Source organism: Lactuca serriola, chromosome 7 (genome assembly GCF_051521515.1).
Source record: "Lactuca serriola cultivar US96UC23 chromosome 7, Lser_US96UC23_V15, whole genome shotgun sequence".
NCBI lineage: Eukaryota > Viridiplantae > Streptophyta > Magnoliopsida > Asterales > Asteraceae > Lactuca > Lactuca serriola.
Window position 1 is genome coordinate 200,481,006 of NC_136414.1, and position 20,483 is coordinate 200,501,488.

Sequence of the window (20,483 nt, forward strand, 5' to 3'; positions counted from 1 at the left end):
CTAATAAACAAAATCAGCAACTAATTAAGTCAAACTATGACTATGCATACAAATTGGCAGCAAACAAGTAAATAAATGAAGAAAGTTACCTTCCATTGAAATGGATTAACAAGTTCAACATATTTCCGATGGCCTAAAGCAGGTTAGTCAACACGAGAAGGAATGTAGTCAACACGAACAACAACAGGCCACTCTTTTGTAACAATGTAAGCATCAAGTGTAAAAGTTAATACAAAAGTTGTAAATAATGAAATGCTCATAAAAAATCTAAATCTCTTCAAAGATACCTCATATGTAGCAACTCCAACACCAACTGTCTCTAACTTTTCCCACTCTTTTGTAACAAGTGGAAAACATGATTCATATATTGTAGAAAATTGACCAAGATCTGAACCAATATCAGAGAAAATGAAGTAATCAGAATGTGCACATGTACACATGGCGGTTTAGCAAGGATAAAACTGGAATAGATAAATTTACCTTTCTGTAATGAAGCTAAGCTTCCACTCTCCCCTAAAGTTGTTGATGTGTACAAGTGCAATCCAAACCCCTTGTTTCAACAATGCTTGAAGCTCATTAGCTATAGACCAAACCTAATCAAGATCTATGTACCCTCTTACCAAACTTCTTTATTTACACGCCAGGTTCACATAAAACACAACCACCCCATGTTCTTAAACCTCAAGAGCAATGAAATCTTGGAAACTCCACCTGGTGTGCATAAGTGAACTCACAAAATAACAATATAAGTGATTTGCAAGTCACAAACCTAAGAACTACGATAAATACTATGAGGGGGATGCAAACAAATTGATTCGAGCTAGACTAGAGTGTACTAGACTCAGTTTGAGAATGATTCACACTCGAGTTCCAGACTCAAATAACCAAAATATACAAAACTAAACTCAATAAATCAAACTCGATTCGAGCTTTGCTGAAAAATATTAATAATGTATGACATAGGATGGAAGAAATTATACAGGTATACAAAATATTTTGAATCTTCAAACCTCCAAAATGCATAATGCATTCAACTCTATGGCCCTATTATATCATGTTTAATAATATTAAAGAACCACAAACATCAGATGGGTTGAATGGATGCACTTCCAGCTGAAGCTTGATTTGCAGCACGATTACTTCCGTAATTCTTGCGGTTCGATTCTCGTGCAATTCTCGATCCAAACTATAAAGTAAACACAATATATTTATCATCAAAGTGTGTATTTTGTGAGACCACTAAAGCATCTTATAAGCTACCTTTTCAGCTAATCTGTCAAACACAACCTACCTGAATAGCTTTTTTTAGGTAGAACAACTGCTGTATTCAAATGAAGCATTCTTGCAACCTTCAAGAAACAAAACAAATAAACAAGTTAGTTAATGGGTTAATTAAAATATAACACATATAGACTCCATAGTTGCATTTTTAAATGAAAATACACACATACTAGATTCCATAATATCTAATTAAATGGGAAAAACAAAAGTAAACACTTATTATACCTCTCTCAAGATCTTCTTATCACCAACTCCAATTGGTTGGCCAAGGTCTGCAATCTCCCATAGTGGAATATCAAGCAGTATCCTTATTACATTTTCATCCAGAAAAGGAAACCTAGGCTGAAGTGACCAAACAACACATGTCCATTCAAATTCAATCCAACTAAATGTGTAATGTAATGTGTTTCTTTATGGACTTAACACATAAAGAACTGAATGACTTAACAAAGAAGCAAGTGGTACATCTTTGCCATTATCAACGATGCATCTATCATCTCTACCTAGGTTTCTCTTCCATATTCTCTGCATATCTAACTTCATTTCCTCATTTAGACCACCCCGACTAAACACATCAACAAATAATCATCAAAACTTACTTCACTATTTTATCTTGCTTCTTTTACAGTATGAGATAATACTGATTAATAGGAAGTAACCTGCTTTCTTTGAACTTAGTTCTATGGCGCCCATAGGCACCACACTGCTCCTCTGCACCAGAACCAACCAATAGGATCCTGGAATCAGCGTTGTATTTAACCTTTGAATTATTATTTCCATTTATTTCTTCACTAACACACCCATCACCACCAGCTGCCAACCACAAGGCAATCCCAATATTAAGGTCCTGTAACACTAAAAATAAGTTAAAAGACTTTCATGAAACCTTATAATAACATTAAACTTTAAAAAGAAAATATGCAATTAACAGATCAATGTACCATGTATGTACTTGAAGGATAAATAAGTGATAAGACACGTTTTGTCTCCATGGTCAATTTCGACAATTCTGCATCTATTTCTACTAGATTCCATCGGCATTAAAAATCTGTTTGTATTATGAAAGAACTACAATAAAGTCAAAGTCAGAGGGTAATAAAAAAATGTCAAAAACGCCAATTACCTTCTCAAAGGGGCGATTTTTCTCAGCTCTTTCACACCATCCATTGCAAAGATTCTATCAGGAGCTAATTCACCATCAAAACTTACATTCAATAGATCAATTTCAACTGCCAAAAGAGGTATCATAAGATATTAAGCATGGTGAATAAAAAGAACAGTTCTTTTCATACTGAACAGAAAGCTAATCACACCTACATTTTGAATCTAGGCACTGATCCAATAGAGCTGCAAGTATCATAGAATCTAATCCACCAGAAAAAAGCACAACCACTGGTGAACTACTCTGAAAATTGAAAAAAAAACATACTAATAACATGGAGAGCCAGAATATATACATAAAAAGCTATATTCATAGGCAAACAAGATGAATTTCTGAAAATACTGTTCGCCGCCTCACAGATTCTTTAAATGCAGCAAGAACTTTCTGATGCAGATGCCCTGTTGCAATGATACAGACTTAAGTTTGGAAGCATTTTCAATGTAATAAATTAAAATAAATAAATCTACTTTTTACCTGGTTGTTCACTAGAAAACATTTTAGTTAAGAATAAGATAACACATGATAATTATACTTGAAATATTTCTAGAAGGTTCTATACCATCCAGCCCAAGCTAGAAACAGTTGCCTCCCCAACATCACAATATTTTAGAACAAAAATCTGTAATTTCGTGTAGCAATAGAATAAGAGTGACGATGAGTTCAGGAAATTGAACCTTTGGATTCGATTATGAAAGACAATGACTTCGAAAATTGAACCTGTGTTTGGTTCAAAGCGACATTTGGAGTGGAGATTCTGATATGGAACACTAGCAGCCTGAGCTTGCAATCTAGTATGCTTAATCAGGCAATACAAGAAGCCAATCAATTCTCCCGATCAAATAGGGCAAACCAATACAATTGGCATCGAGATCCATGACCAGAGTATTGTAGAGGTCAAGAATGAAATTGGAACTAACATGTGTAAGCAAAAAAATCGAGGAAGAAGAGTACCTTTGCGACATCAAGAGGATTTACTACAACTGCAGACACAAAAGCGGCTCCAGCGGTGGCGAACGCCCTTTCTGATAAAATCAAATTGAAGTCAGCCGATGAATACATTATCTGATTCGATCGAAATGAAGAAGAAATTTGATTGGGCATATCTGCTGAAAGTTTTTCTCCGGGATGGCAACTGATCCAAGAACTCTTTTAGTTGTTGAAGCAAGGTTCCAGTTATGATGCTTCCGAGAAACACATTGAGATGTAAAAAAAGATGAAAGAAATTAGAAGGTCACATACAAAGATACTTCCTCCAGATGGAGCCTAAATAGAACTTGGATGAAAGAGATTAGAAGTGATCGATCGTGTTCTCTCGCAAGCGAGACAAGCGACGTCGCCGCGTCGGACCTGTCATCTAGGCTTCCGGTTTACAAAATCACGATTTGCTCCCAAATTAAACACAAAATACGTTCATTAGCAGCGATCAGAAAGAGATGAGCCGAGGTTAGAGGTGAGTTGAGGTGGACTCGGTAGTGGTGGAGGCGGATTAGGGTTTACATAGAAAAAGAGAAGGAGAGAGTGAAGGTTGTCGACTGGTGGCGTGCTTGCCTTGATCGATGTCGATGACCGGGAATGGCAAGTAACAATGGTCAGAGTGCGAGGGAAGAAGTAGGCGGCAGTCAATGTCCAATGTCGGTAGGGGGAAGGAAGGAGTGTTGATAATTAGGGCAAGAGGGAAAGGAAGAAAGTGGGAGGCAGGCTTCTTAATTTTTTAGAATTTCATTCCCCCTCCCCCCAGCTATTAAATGATGGAATGCTCGTTTCCATTAAAACTCATAAAGCGACATCTTCAGACGACACACATTTTATTATAGGTGCCCTCCGTGTTTTTTTAGACACTAATTTAATGGCACGCAAAAATGCACGTCCTAAATCCTTAAAATTTATTGAGATATGACATTATTTTTAGGTCAAATACTTTTGTGTATCGTAAATCGACGCGTATCATAAATTGCACGTCGTAAAAGGTTGTTTTTCTAGTAGTTGTTCTTTGTGTCATACTTCCCTGTTGCGAATGAAGCTTTGTCTGGGTGCTTCGAAATATGATTAGGAAATTAAGGTGGCTTGGTTTATATGGTTCATGTATTTTGGTTCTAACTTCCAACTTTGTAAAATCGCTTTTTGAAAATGATGGTTTGATATGAGTTTGAAAACAGTTTTGGAAAAATTTGTTATAACCATTAGATGTTAAATTATAAACTTGTTGGTCTTTCGAAAACATTCTTTGATTGTTAAATTGATGAAAAATTCGTTGTTTATTTTGATGAAAACCATTCTTATGAAAATAGTTTTGTGAGAACCTTTCATTTTGACGATTATGTACAATATTCCTTTGCCATTGGTTTTGAACAATATTCTCATTGATTGATTTTTTAACATTCGGTTTTCGAAATGGCTTTGGAAATTTAGAATGACTTTTAGAAAAGTCATTTTGTTTTTGTGTCGATTTCTTCTAAACAAATGACTTATTTTGGGAAGAAGTCTTAATTTTTTCAGTCGTTTCCTGTTCAAACGATTTTTTTACCAAACCTTTTTGTTGTTTACGAGACTCAACAATTTGCCAATAAACCTATTTTCTTGCTTTCGACATTGAAATTCCTTCTTATTTTGAAATCTTTTGAATTTGTTCATAGAAATTTTGTGCTTTTGTGTTTTGATTTTGTGAAGCTAATTCTTTTGATGGTTCAACCACATCTTCTTTTTCTTTCTTAACACCCTAATTTTGTTTTGGTTTTTTCCATAGAAAAGTGGATGAGTTCTTATTAAGAGTATTTTCAACCATACCTTGGTTTGTAGAAAAACCCTTCTTTTGAAGCTCCTTTGTTATCCTCAACAACAATTTTATTGATCTCATGATTCACTTTGTCTCCATTTCCTTTAGTAACAAACACCTGATTGGGAAACACCATATCATCGATGCATTTGAAACTAGGATAAACTCCTGAGTTCGATTCAAGATAATGATGACCTTTTTCCTTTCTTACTTTCTCAAACTTTTTAGTTTGTTCATAGACTTGATCAAGAACAACCCTAGGAATAGTTGTTTCGATTGGAATGTTTCCATCATCATTATCACAATCAGTTTGGCTATCTTTGACAAATCATATGGTTATAATCATGTACTTTCAAAGTTGAGGGTTGGTCATTGTTAACCTTTTCCAATGAATCATTACAATTTTCTTTACCCTTATCCATCAAAGTGACATTAATGTCAGATAACTGAGAACAATCAACAACTTCTTCTGCCTCAATTTCACTGATATTGTCTGAATCATCTTCGATAACAACAAAATTATGATGAGAGTCAGATGTCGAATTCTCAATCTTTTTCAAAATTTTGATTTGTTCTTTTTTGGTGAAGGTCTCATTCACAATATGAACCAAATCTTTAGGATCCAAACATTCATCTATTTTAAAAATACCATATGCATATCTATCATTTGGGACCGTGTCAAACTCAGAAATCTTCTTCTCACAGTCATAGGAAGTTGAATCTATTTTCTCCCTTTCTAAAGTTAAAAGGACAAAAGTTTCCTATGTTGCTCCTTACTTATGTCAGAGGAATGATATAGAACAATAAATTTTGCATACAATATTTTAGCCGTATTATAGTAAATGTTACGTTATTTTAACAAAATCTGATTCTCCAAACTCAAATTCTCCTAATCACAATTAACATTATTTAACTGCAATTCTAGATTGTCCATTCTACTCCTCTTCGACTCTAACCTTTTATGTGATTCTAGCAGGAAAGATTTTGATTTTTTAGCATCACTACTAACAGAAATAAGAAAGTCATTAACATATGTAATAGTCTCATCAAAATCATATATGACATAATCATATGAACTAGAAGGAATATTAAAGGATTCGAGAAGGGAACGTACCTTCGAAGTCATTGGATACTTGTGTGTTGTAGTAGAAACGAAGCATCTTCCAATCACATTCTCCTCATCCTCACTTCCCTCTTCATACTTTGCATTCATGAATCGATGCGTTGGGTTTCAAATTTCCTCTTCATCTGATCCAGATGACCAGATTTGGTAAGTTCTATCCCCTTCGCCAACCCCTTTTGCAACTAAAGACATCCATTTCGTCCTAGCTTTCACTTCTTCTAGCCTTTCAACATAGTAGGCTTCGTCTTTCACTCTTTCTTTCTTCTCTTATCTCTTCCTCAACATACAATCGATTGCCATATGGTTCACACCATTACAGTAATGACAATGAAAACCAAAATCACCTTTTAACTACTTTTCTTTCTTCTCAACCTCAGACTTGTTTTCTTTCTTCCCCACCTTCATTTCCTCTCTCACATTCTTCCCAGATGTATTTCCCTTGAAATAAATTCCTTGAACTTCAGATTGAATGGATTTTTGTAAAATTTCTTTACTTTATTGTTCGAATAGTATGCCGCTGCTTTGTCATTTAAGTTCATGATAAAACCTTCGTTATCAGAACCATCAACACCAACAGATTCAATTTCAGTTTCTTTTCCAGAGATCTTCAAAACTAGTGCCAGAGGACCGCCCAAACTTAGTTTCCTTCTTCATCAATCTCGTTAATCTCACCCTCATGGGCTTTCAGAACATTATAGAGATCACCAAGTGAATAGTTGTCGAAGTTTTGTTGTTTCTTGATCATCAACCTAATGTTCCTCCATTCCTTTCGAAGACCCATCAATAAAGTAAGATTGTACTCCACAGTCGAACAAATAACTCCATAATGGTTGCACTTGCAGATTAATTCATTCAGATGATCATAGTACATTTCAGTGGTCTCCATCTCCTTCTGTTTGAATTCACCTAATTCAAGTTGCCATTGCTTAACATGTGACACCCAAATTTTCAAATAATTTTTCATGTTTTAAAACACACTTTCATTCATAATTGTTATAAAAATATACTTGTATCACATAATCAATTCATAACATCGCATCCCAAGATCATAATATGTAAAAGCTCCTCATGTGTGTACTGATCAAGCCGGCGCCTTCCCGCGATCCTCACTGGTACCTGAAACACATAACACAACACTATAAGCATAAATGCTTAGTGAGTTCCTCCAAAATACCACACACAACACATATTAGCCACTCAAGGCTATAAATCTGTTTGAACCTCTGGTCAATGTGTCTCAGTGGGACCCTCCAGTCCCATAACTCTATGGGCCCTCTGGCCCTAACTCTGTGGACCTTCCGGTCCTAACTCTGTAAACTCTGTAGCATACATAGAATAAATCACATAGAAATCACACCATGCAAAAGCATACAAATACTCTGTCACATAACTCTAATTACCACTCTAGGTAAAATATAGTGAGAAGACTCACCTCGGGTAACTCGGTAATCTTGAACTCTGTAAAAATCTGGTCTAGCCTCTGCCTAATCATATGAAATAAACACTCTAAATCAATACATCTCCCAAGGCTAGACTTTTCCCTCTCTTAGTACTCTCACAAAGATAAAAGACCATTTACCCCTCTCATGGCTCAAAGACCCTAAAGTTGACCAAACCCTAAAAGTCAACAAAATTCAACTCTCCGGGTTACGCTACGCGTACCAAACATGTACGCTGGGCATACCCTGTCTCCTCACAAAAACGAGGTGCGCGACCCCTTACGCCGCACGTACTGGGATTATGCCCCGCGTAGCTCCCAGTTTCAGACTCTAAACTCTTAAGGTCTTAAAAAGTTAAGACCCATGTCCAACTTCTAGATCTGACCATTTCTAAGCCTCTTAATCCATAAAGTTGGTGACTTTAAGCCTTTGCATGGCTGGACAAGTCACTAACACCCATAACATTTCATTTCTCAACTCTAGAAAGCTCATAACTCAAGCATGACCTCATAACAACGACCAAGATGGAAGCTTTATGGATCTATAACACAAATATCACTGAAATGGGACAGATCTAGGTCCATGGAGTACATTACACTCATAAAGTCTCCACCTTTGGGACTTTTAACCCTAGAAATGGTCCATGCAACCATCACAACAAGTAAAGAGGAAAGTATGTATTTCTTGCTATCATTTTAGGATTAAATTTCCCATGTATGCTAGATAGGATTATGAACCTTGGAAACCAAATTTTGCATGTATTTAGACAAACATAGATCCAAGGTTTATTACGGTTGAATGTACACTTAGGAAGTGTTAGAATGCTCAAAACCCATCAGATACGTGTCCCAACTCCCTCCGAAGTCCAACACACATGCCCGAAGCATGGCCTAGCGCGTCTGAATCGTCCGCTCACTCTGTCCGTCCGTCTGTGGGTGGTAAGCGGTACTGAAATGCAGCCTAGTACCCAACTCCTCATAGAACTACTTCCAGAACCTGGAAGTGAAACACACATCTCGATCTGACACAATCGAGATCGGTACACCATGCCTCGATACCACCTCCCTCACATACACCTCTTCCAACCTCTCTGCGGAAGAGCTCACACTGATAGCAAGAAAATGAGCGCTCTTTGTCAACCGGTCGACAATCACCCAAATAGCATCGACACCTCTTGCAGTCCTCGACAATTTGGTGATAAAATCCATGGAAATATGTTCCCACTTCCACTGGGGAACCTCAAGCGGCTACAGCTTGCCATGTGGACACTGGTGCTCGGCCTTAACCCTGCGACAGGTCAAGTACCTCTCTACAAACCACACCATATCCCTCTTCATACAGGGCCACCAATAGTCTCTTTTCAGGTCCAAATACATCTTAGTGGCCCCGGGATGGATCGAAAACCTCGACCTGTGCGCCTCCTCCATCAAAATGGCACATGCCCGCCCTCAAATGGCACCCAAATCCGGCCCTGGAAGGTCATAAGCCCCCGACTATAGGCAAAGAACTAAGATATATGTCCGATCACCCACTCTCGCTTGCAGTTCTCTGGTCTCATGGCCCCCACCTGGGCCTCCCGAATGGTGTCCAATACCGGAGTCATCGCTGTCAACCTCATACAAACATCCCGTATCGGGGCACTCTCCGCCCTACGAGCCAATGCATCGGTTACAACGTTAGCCTTTCCCGGGTGGTACAGAATCTCGCACTCATAATCCTTTACCACGTCCAACCATCTCCTCTGACGCATGTTCAGGTTGCGCTGATCCATCAGATACTGCAAGCTCTTGTGGTCTGTGTATATGGAACACCGAACCCCATACAAATAGTGAGGCCAGATCTTGAGGGCGAACACCACAGCCCCCAACTCCAGATCGTGAGTAGGATACCTCGTCTCATAAGGCTTCAGCTGCCTCGATGCGTATGGCATCACATGCCCTCTTTGCATCAGCACCGTACTCAGTCCCGATATCGACGCGTCACAATATACCATAAAGTCCTCCATTCTCTTTGGAAGGGCCAACACTGGGGCTTCGCACAATCTCTAGCGAAGGGTCTCGAATGATGCCTACTGCTCCGGGCCCCAACTGAAAGCCATGACCTTCCGGGTCAGTCTGGTGAGAGGAACAACAATCCTGGAGAAATCCTGGATGAATCTCCTATAATAACCAGCCAACCCCAGGAAACTCCTGATCTCCGAAGGGGATCTTGGCACCTCCAAACTCATTACTGCCTCAATCTTGGCCAGATCGACCAATATCCCATTCTGGTTGACGAGGTGTCCTAGAAACTGGACCTCTTGTAACCAGAAATCGCACTTGGAGAATTTGGCGTAAAGCCTCTCCGATCTTAGAACTCCGAGGATCTCCCTCAAATGCTCCTCATGCTGCTCTCTGGATCTCGAATACACCAATATATCATCAATGAACACGATCACCGAACGATCCAACATCGGCCTGTACACCCTGTTCATGAGATCCATGAACACCGCCGGTGCATTAGTGAGCCCGAAAGGCATCACCACGAACTCGTAATGCCCGTAACGAGTCCTGAACGCTGTCTTCTGGATATCCTCGTCGCGCACCCTCATCTGATGATATCCAAACCTCAAATCAATCTTGGAGAACCAAGACGTTCCCTGCAACTGATCGAACAAATCGTTGATCCTCGGTAAGGGGTAACAGTTCTTGACCGTCAGCTTGTTCGACTACCGGTAATCAATGCACATCCGGTGTGAACGATCCTTTTTCTTGACAAAAAGGATCGGCGCCCTCCACGGCGAGCTACTCGGCCGTATAAACCACTTTCCCAGTAGCTCCGGAAGCTGCAAGGATAACTCATGCATCTATGGAGGTGCAAGGCGATAGGGCGCTGCCCCCGGAACCAAATTGATACGGAACTCCACCTGCCTCTCGGGAGGCACACCCGACAACTCCTCGGGAAAAACATCCGGGAACTCACGCACTATCGGGATCTCATCGACCGACCTCGATCTATCTGCACCTACCCTCGTATCCACCACATAAGCCACAAACCCACTACAGCCCTGCTGTAGACTCTGCCTCGCTCTCGCGGCTGAACAAAATGCTGACCCAGAACGGTTATCCTCGCCATAAACCGTAAGAACTCCCCCACTAGGGTCTCGTATGGTCACCAGCTGCCGCTCGCAGTCTATTACCCCTCCAAATCTTCTCAACCAGTCCATGCCCACGATGACACACACATCTCCCATAGCAATCGGGACCAAATCAATCGGAAACTCAACGCCGAAAATCTCGAGAACACATCCTCGAATCACATCAGTGGCATACACTGCTCTCTCGTCTGCTGTGGAAACTCGCAAAGGTCGACTCAACGCCTCTCAATGAATACTGATGTGCTGACTAAAGGCTAATGACACAAAAGACCGACTCGCACCCGAGTCAAATAACACCAAAGCAGGTACAGAACACACAAGAAATGTACCTACGCATATCACAATATAAGCATAACACCACAAAGTCAAAATAAACATATGAAAGAATACATACCAGCTACAACGTCGGGTGTTGCGCAGACCTCCTCCGCTGTCAACTAGAAGGCTCTCCCGCGAGCCTTCGGTGCCTCGGCCTTCACCGGCCGACTCTCCGTAGCATCTACAGCAGCAGGGACAGATCCCTGGGAAACTCCATGAGCTGACCCTCGTAACTGCAGACACTCGGCCTTCCGCTGTCCGGTCTGGTTGCAGTGAAAACAAACTGCAAACCCCTTGGGGCAATCCTTGGCCATCTGCCCCTCCTTGCCACACTTGTAGCAAGACCCTGCTATGCACACCCCCTCATGACTCTTTCCGCACTTGCCACAAGTGCGGCCCTTCTGGTTCCCTGATCTCGAATCGGCGGGCTTATCCCGCTTGGCAGCCGGCTGGGATTGTGTCGGTCGCCGATCCCTCCCCTAAGACTCCGCCTCCTCCCTGGCCTGAGTCTCTAGCTCAATCTCCCTCTTCTGGGCATTTTCCTGAAGCTCGGAAAATGTCCATTATGTCGAGTTCGCCATGAACTCGCGGATGTATCTCCTCAAAATAGTCAAATATCTGCTCATGCGTGCCTGCTCGGAAGACACATGCTCAGGGCAGAACATCGCCCTCTCATGAAACATCCTCGTGATCACTATAACAGAATCGGTACCTTGCTTGAGGGTCAAGAACTCCTGGGCTAAATGCTCCCTTTCCACCGGGGGAACGTACTCATTACATAACATAGCGGTGAACCTCTCCCAGGTCACCGCAACAAGCTCTGCAGAAGAATAGTGCGCTATCACAAACTTCCACCAGTCCTTCGCCCCCAAGCGAAGCTGGTTCAGCGCGAACCGAACTCTCAGATGCTCCGGACATGAACATGTGTAAAAGCACCCCTCAATGTCAGAGATCCACCTCATCGCAGCTATCGTATCCTGAGTCCCATCAAACTCTGGTGGCTTCGTGTTGCTGATCTCCCGGTACAACAACGCGTCACCCCCCTGTGGCCTGACGGCAGCAACGGCTGCAGTGGCTGCAGCAACAGTAGCATTAGTAAGAGCAGCATACCGCTCATCAAAAGTCTCAATCAGCATGGTCTTGATAGACCTGAACATCTCTAGAATCTCAGCGCGGATGGCCGCAGCCACCTCATCATGAATCATTTGGCAGAGCTCCTCATCGCTTACACCCGCCTTGCTAGTCCCTGGCCTGTGGTGTGTCCCAACCATGACGTCTCTCTGAAATACAACACAAGATATCAGAGATTCGCTCGAGTGTACACACACTCGATTTCCCATTCCTACTTGATCCCTGGTACCCTAAGGATTCTTACTTGGCCTGCACACTGATCCGGTGTCTTCGGTAGTACGGGCCCAATACTACCGTCCACACCGCATCAATATTCACCCCAAGTCCTCCTCCTAGGATCCCAAGTCCCAAGTACTCTACTCTCTTTATACATAGTCTACTCTCTAGCAGGTCTCTCATAAGCTCCTCGTTGCTATCTATTCACTCTCAAGCATCTCCTAGCAGCAAAATCCCTAGGCTAAGGCATCACACTCTAGTCCTAATAAGAATACCTAGCCTACTCTAGCATGTATATCATATTATAACATATCTCATAACTCATAATGTAAGGGTATTTTGGGAAATCACCGTTCGGGCGCTGGCTGATCGTACACACTGCTCTGCTCTACTCTTTCAAAAACATTTTACTCTTGAGAAAATTTTTGTGAATTTTATTTTGAAAATCCCTCAAATCCTCAGTTTGAGTTCAGATACGCCCGAAGTTGCACCCGAATCCCTCAAACCAACGCTCTGATACCAACTTGTAACACCCAAATTTTCAAATAATTTTTCACGTTTTAAAAACACACTTTCATTCATAATTGTTATAAAAATATCATTGTATCACATAATCAATTCATAACATTTCATCCCAAGATCATAATATGTAAAAGCTCCTCATGTGTGTACTGATCAAGACGACGCCTTCCCGCGATCGTCACTGGTACCTGAAACACATAACACAACACTGTAAGCATAAATGCTTAGTGAGTTCCCAAAAATACCACACACAACACATATTAGCCATTTGAGGCTATAACTCTGTTTGACCCTCTGGTCAATGTGTCATAGTGGGACCCTCCAGTCCCATAACTCTGTGGGCTCTCTGGCCCTAACTCTGTGGACCTTCCGGTCCTAACTCTGTAAACTCTGTAGCATACGTAGCATAAATCACATAGAAATCACATCATCCAAAAGCATATAAATACTCTGTCACATAACTCTAATTACCACTCTAGGTAAAGTATAGTGAGAAAACTCACCTCGGGTAACTCGGTAATCTCGAACTCTGTAAAAATCTAGTCTAGCCTCCGCATAATCATATGAAATAAACACTCTAAATCAATACATCTCTCAAGTCTAGACTTTTCCCTCTCTTAGTACCCATAGAAGGGTAAAAGACCATTTTACCCCTCTCATGGCTTAAAGACTCTAAATTTGACCGAACCCTAAAAGTCAACAAAAGTCAACTAACCGGGTTACGCAGCGCGTACCAAACATGTACGTTGGGCGTACCTGACATCATCACAGAAATGGGGTGTGCGACCCGTATGTCACGCGTAGTGGGATTACGCCCCATGTAATTCTCAGTTTCAAATTCTAAACTCCTGAGGTCTTAAACAGTTAAGACCCACGTCCAACTTCTAGATCTGACCATTTCTAAGCCTCTTAATCCATAAAGTTGGTGACTTTAAGCCTTTGCATGGCTGGACAAGTCACTAACACCCATAACATTCCATTTCCCAACTCTAGAAAGCTCATAACTCAAGCATGACCTCATAACGACCAAGATGGAAACTTTATGGATCTATAACATAAATATCACTGAAATGGGACAGATCTAGGTCCATGGAGTACATTACACTCATAAAGTCTCCACCTTTGGGACTTTTAACCCTAGAAATGGTCCATGCAATCATCACACCAAATTAAGAGGAAAGTTTTGAACTTTATACCTCTAGATGAAGCTCCTTTCTCGGAAGATCTCAGATCCAAACTTGCACTTCAAGCCCTAGCCTCCACAAGCTCTTCTCCTTCTTCTTCACTAACACACCAAGAAACTTTTAGCTCCAAAACACACACTCAAGCTAAAGATGATGGAAGGCTCTCTCTTAGGGTTTCACTCCCTGATATGGAGGCTGAGAAATGAGCCTTAGCATCCTTTAAATAGTGCACAAGCCAAACATTTAGGGTTTGCATTTGGACCCGTTACGCCCAGCGTACCCAGGCGAGTCTGCGTCCAAATTAAGTGCATGAGTATGCGTAGCGTACTCCCTAGTACGCCCAGTGTACTCATTTGCTACAAGAACTCTCTCTCAAGGGACCACTCTTAACAACTTGAAAAAATGGAAGGGTTAAATAACTACCTAAATTTCGGGATGTTACATAACAGAAATTTTTCTAGTCTTCTAACTTCCTTGATACTTCTCTTTCAAAGTAACGCATATCTCCTTTGCAGTTATACAACCACGGATATAGTTGTAAACAACTGGTGGAAGAGCACCACCAAGTTCTCTCAAGCACCTCTTGTCATTCAACTTTTGTTTCTCTGTTTGCTGACTAACACCTAGATTTGAACCATCAGTTCCGACTTGTTCTAAAAAATTTTCTTGACGATTTCCACTGGTAATGCATTTCCATAGATCTTCATCAATCCCATTGAGATAGTCTTCCATCCTATCATCCTGTTGCTCGTAATATTCAAGAATCAACATTGGAATTTTGGTTGAAGAACCAAGAAGATGAGAGAAGGAAGTCATTGTGTTCATGTTGAAGTCTGCCGTTGTTGTACGGACACAAGTGAGGAAAAGCTTCAAAATGAGGAATCTAAGGAATGAATCTTTCATAAACAAACACTGAACACTCGATTTATCAAACGAACGGTAGAATTGAATCAAAACAATTGATTAGAAAGGGATTTCTGAATCAAAAGTGCGGAATATTTTTGAATAAAAAACAATGACTCAAAAACTTTGAAAACAACGAGAAAATCAAAAATCAATTGAGAGAATCCTGCTCTAATACCAAATGTAGTTTGTATGAATCGAGTAAATGAAAATGAAATCAGAGTATGAATTAAGCAAGAACACAAGTTTTAAATATAATTTGTTTGGCTCAATTATACTTCTTAAAAAGATACAAGAGGGTTTTTAGAGTAATGAATAAGAAGGACTCAAAAGTTACTCTATCTCTAGCACATATCCCTATTTATAGGAATAACATAAGTAAGCAAAAATTACATATGGGCGTAAACATGAAAGCTTCGAATCTAAAACAACCCTGACGAAATACATACATTCGAATCTAACATACAAACTTTAAATCTTTACAAGCTACAACTGACTTCGATGCCTCACAACTAAACTCGCACTCAACAAAGACAATAATCCCACCTTTTCTTCCTTTATGGATCACAATGAATGGAAACTTTGAGTGTTTTCTTAGTGACTCTTATAACTCGAAGGTAACAAAGATTGGATCCCTATAACTCGTTGGTTACAAAGACTGGCTTATGCTCTTCCTTTGTTCTTGGTGAACATGAAGCTTCGAATAAATCTGCATTATATCAACGATTAAAGGAATTCTCTCTTGTTGTTTACTATGGATTGTGTTTTTGTGTGATATGGTTGATATTGTTTGTTCTCTTTTATAGCCAAAAATTCAAGAGGTAGATATCTCGGAAAATGAAAGTACATTAATGACCATTCAATTCTAAAGATTTGATGGAACAAGTCTTTATCTCCTTTCTGATAAAGTTGTACATATTTCGTTGTTAGGAATATCTTCTTGTTTGACTAACTATTTTGTTTGTATTTGTACATTTTTTATGGGCTTATGATTGAGGCTACTCTAAGCCTAGTATGCAACTTTTGACACATCATCATCCCAAGAAGCATGTTGCTGTATGTGACTAAATCTCTCTAAGTTTCTCATCAACGATTCCATCTGCTGAGAACATTGATTCACCCCCCCCCCCCACGATATCTGTCTAGCATTGTCTAAACATTCTAATTGAGATTCCCTGGTCCAAATAAAAAATCAATAGAAAGGATGGGGTGTTTATTTTTAATAAATCATCTTTACCTAACCCTGTCCCAAGAAGCATGTTTTTCGTATGCATCAAGTCTCATGTTCTCTTTAAAAATGGAGCATAATCCAGTGGCTTACATTGATTGCATAGTCATTAGCATAAGAGTTACTTGTATGGTCCTTAAATGAAAAATCGTTGTTCATGTGTAATGCCCATAGATCCGGGCTAATCAAATTAGAAACAATAACCATCAAAAATGAGTTTTTGATGGAAGATTATTTAGAAAGATTAATCTTAACCAAGTTTTAGTATATGTTACAAGGGTTTCGTACATATAAAGAACGCCGAAATCCAAGTTATAACGAAGAAGTTATGGCCCGTCGAAGTTTTTTGTCAAAACTGGCACGACACCGGGAGACGTAAATAGTGAATTTACGATAGAGGACTTTTTATCCTTATTGATCTAAACAAAAGTTGTAGTATACGTTAAACCGAGAACATACAAAAAAGAACGCCTAAATCTAACTTCGTATGAGGAAGTTATGAATTTTCTAAGATTTGGCATAGCAGTGCACAACCCGAAACTCGAATTTTAGTTAGAGCAGTTTTTAGCCTACGCGACCTAAATGAGAGTTGAAGATCTCATTAATAGGAACTCAATGATAAAAAGACAGACGAAAACGGAGTCCGTATGTAGAAATTATGAATTTTAAGTGAACATTTAACAATATAATCTCCTCCTACTGTTAAATTTAAGATCGGTCGAGAATTAGCCGATGGAGTCCAAATGAAAGCTATAGATCTTGTTTTTACCGACGCGTGGAAAAAAGAATGTTGAAAACGGAGGTCGTATGCGAAAGTTACGGGATTTAGAAGTCGGCAGGGTGCTGCTGCAAAAGGGGTGACGTGGCTGAATATGGGCCAAGGTTTTCTCCCCAAGAAAAGCCATCAGGTGATGAAACATGGCACTGACTCGTGAGTCCGTGAACTGACTTGGCGAGTCCATTAGGAAATCAGCCTATAAATAGAGGTGTCGGGCATTGTCATTTCCTCACACCTTAAGCCTCTTCTTTCTCTCTCTACTTTCTTTCTCTAAGCCCCCCAACCCCCCCCCCCCCTAAACCTAGGAAATAGCACCCAAAGGAAGCGCCGAGAAAAGAGCCTTTCAGATTGGGAACGCTACTCCAGCGAAGCCCGGTTTTCGAGAAAACTCGCTGTAAGTGAGCTATGCCTACCCTATCTTCAGTATAACTTATGTTTCAATATAGTAATGTTATTAGGACCTTATAATGAGTATTTAGGCTATTATTATGAGTTATATAGTGTCGTTATAATATCTTTTTAACCACTCGCGGTATAGGGAATCTGGTTTAAAGGGCCGCATAAGGTTGTTGGATTTCAGAAGTGCTATATGCCAAAATAGTCCTGCCCTCCGGTGTTTTATGTATGGCCCCTGTCTGTACATAGTGGGTGAAGAGTATTGTTTAACGCTTATATAATAGTAATAATAGCTAGACTATTAATTAGTCTCATCATACATTAGACTAAACCCTAGTGGTAATGATCCTAGGTTTTGTCAAAGGAAATCGTTTTAAGAGTAACAAAGCGTTGTCTGAGTTCGGAATCACCACCTTAAAAAGTGAGTGCATAGTTACTTTCATCTTACACATAAATATGAAGTATTTTATATAAATTACATGCTATGTGTGCATATTATCTGAATACTTGTTGTCTATGCTGGATGAACAATTTTATACACGTTTTAAATGATTTAAACTGTATATGTATTTTATATCTACAAAATGTGTTGGGTAAAACATGGGTAGATTAGAGGTGAGATAAATGATGAGCGATGAAAGATGAGATGAATGATCAGCGATGATATATGAGTGATAATATATGGTGCGAAGCGATGACCTAAGCGATGAGCCAAAGCGATGAGCCAAAACAATAAGCCAAACGATGACCCAAGCGATGGCCCCGTCATCTAGCAAAGTATGGATGAAAACCACGGACTATTCTAGACAGTCCAGTAGAACACTAGCAGGCTCACAACCTGTAGGTGTTGTGAGAGATGTGTTCACTAGTGTACTCTAAAAAGCCATTGACATGTATTGCGAGTGGACTCTTGAAAACGATATTGTCAATAAACGAGATAAACCCCGGCGACTATGGAGTTAGCGTCTGTTGAGCAAACCTTGGTAACTATGGATTTAGTGCCCGTTGAGTAAACCCTGGCAATGATGGATTTCATGCCTAGTCCTTAAGATAATCCTTAGGAATGAATGAACGACAAATAGTTGATTCTTAGGGTAGATCCTTAAGAATAAAGAATATAATGGGGATGGGTAATTGTGTTAACTGTTTGATGATTAAACATAAAAATTATATTATTGTGGATTGAAAACCCTATGTACTCACCAGGTTTCCCAACCTGACCCACTCAGTTTATTTGTATCAAAGGTGTCGATATGAAGTTACATTACACTAAGAGATTTAAAAGGGATGTAGATCACTAGTGATAATGAATGTAAGTTCTGTTTATGCTTATGTTTCTGTATTGACGATGACATCCCAATTGTTTTAAAATGAATAAAAATATTTTTCCTCGGAAATGCTTTGATAACGTATTTATCATGTTTTACTGGGAACAAATTCCGCAATATTTTTATTAAAACAGGTACTCTGATTTATATAAAGCATAAACAAAATCAGTCTTTTCTGGCCGTGAAATTGGGGATGTCATAGTTGGTATCAGAGCATTAGTTTAAGCGAACTAGGAATAAGGATTTATTTCTAGACTTAAACTTAGAATGCTAAACAATGATTGTGAGGAGTGTATCTAATAAATTTAGGTAATACACCTGAATAGACACAAGCACTAGCTTTTTTTAGGAAAAATTCATAACAGGCTTTTATGTGCTAAATGATTTATGATATGCGTTATATGATCGGATCTAAGGACTATTGCCAACCGGATCTGGAAACTATATGTGTTCAGGTTTCTAAACGTTTAATTACGATATTAGAAATGACATGTAATTTTTCGAACTAATAAGGAATAATACGCGTCTAAATCTACCTCTATCTATATTCTCGTCTCGCTACACCGAACGCATTCTTTGGTGTGCAGAACATCATGGTTAAGACTGGTACTGAATTGAGTGAATGCAGGAAATGAGAAGGCTTATGATACTAAATGGTACCTATCAGAAGATATCGTAAGAGTGATATCATGCCTTTAGAATGCATCTAATAAATAATACGTCTAGTACGGGAGAAGTACATGTTCGATTAGCAGCAAGAAATATTTTTGGTATAATCCATGAAGTTATCCCATCGTCTGACATTTCCATCGCCAACCGAGTGAAGCAGAATTGATGATTAAAGATACGCATGGAAGAAGTCCTAGTAGAGTCTAGGGAAAATTATATGATTGTTTGGACACATTTGTATGTGTTAAAATTGTTTATGTGATAAAGACTTGGAAAACCGCGAGACAATACTGGGGATGAGTATGTGTAGGTGTGAAAGGTAGTAGATGCATATACTACTGGATTAGTGTCTAAGGCTGTAACTATATTTGGTAAGTACTTGACCCAATTATGCATGGTCCTTTTGGGTTGCCTTCACCATAGCAACTTGACAGGGTGATTTAGAGAGAAGAGATATTATTATTAATGTATTATAAGAATAATATGTTAGAGAAATAATAATATTATTTGATTAATATAATTCATAAATTAATTAGGAATTAATTTGGTGACTTAAAGAGATTAATTGAATAAAGGGGCATAAACTGTCAAATGTGTGAAAGTTGTATTTTGAGCTGATAATCCTTATGGATATGGGTTGGACGATTTTAGGGATGTGGATCACCTAGAAATCATCCAAGGCCTTATCAAGATGGGGAAATTGGATTGCTTTGAGGCTAGGTTATCCAATTAGGGTTTTAAAGTGAAACCCTAGAAGCTCACAAGTATAAATAGACCATTGGGGTTGTGGAAATCGGCACCCTTGTTACTGGAGTAACCCTAGAGCCGATTTCCCTCTTCCTCATCTCTCTCAAATCATCTTCTTGCTAGTTGGTGTTTTTAAGCCATTAGAGGAG

At 39.6% G+C, this 20,483-nt stretch overlaps 1 pseudogene; it reads right to left on the reverse strand.

Annotated features, from left to right (window-relative positions):
* Positions 1 to 1,084: 1,084 nt before the first annotated feature.
* On the reverse strand, positions 1,085 to 3,502 carry LOC145064702 (uncharacterized; annotated as a pseudogene).
* Positions 3,503 to 20,483: the final 16,981 nt, after the last annotated feature.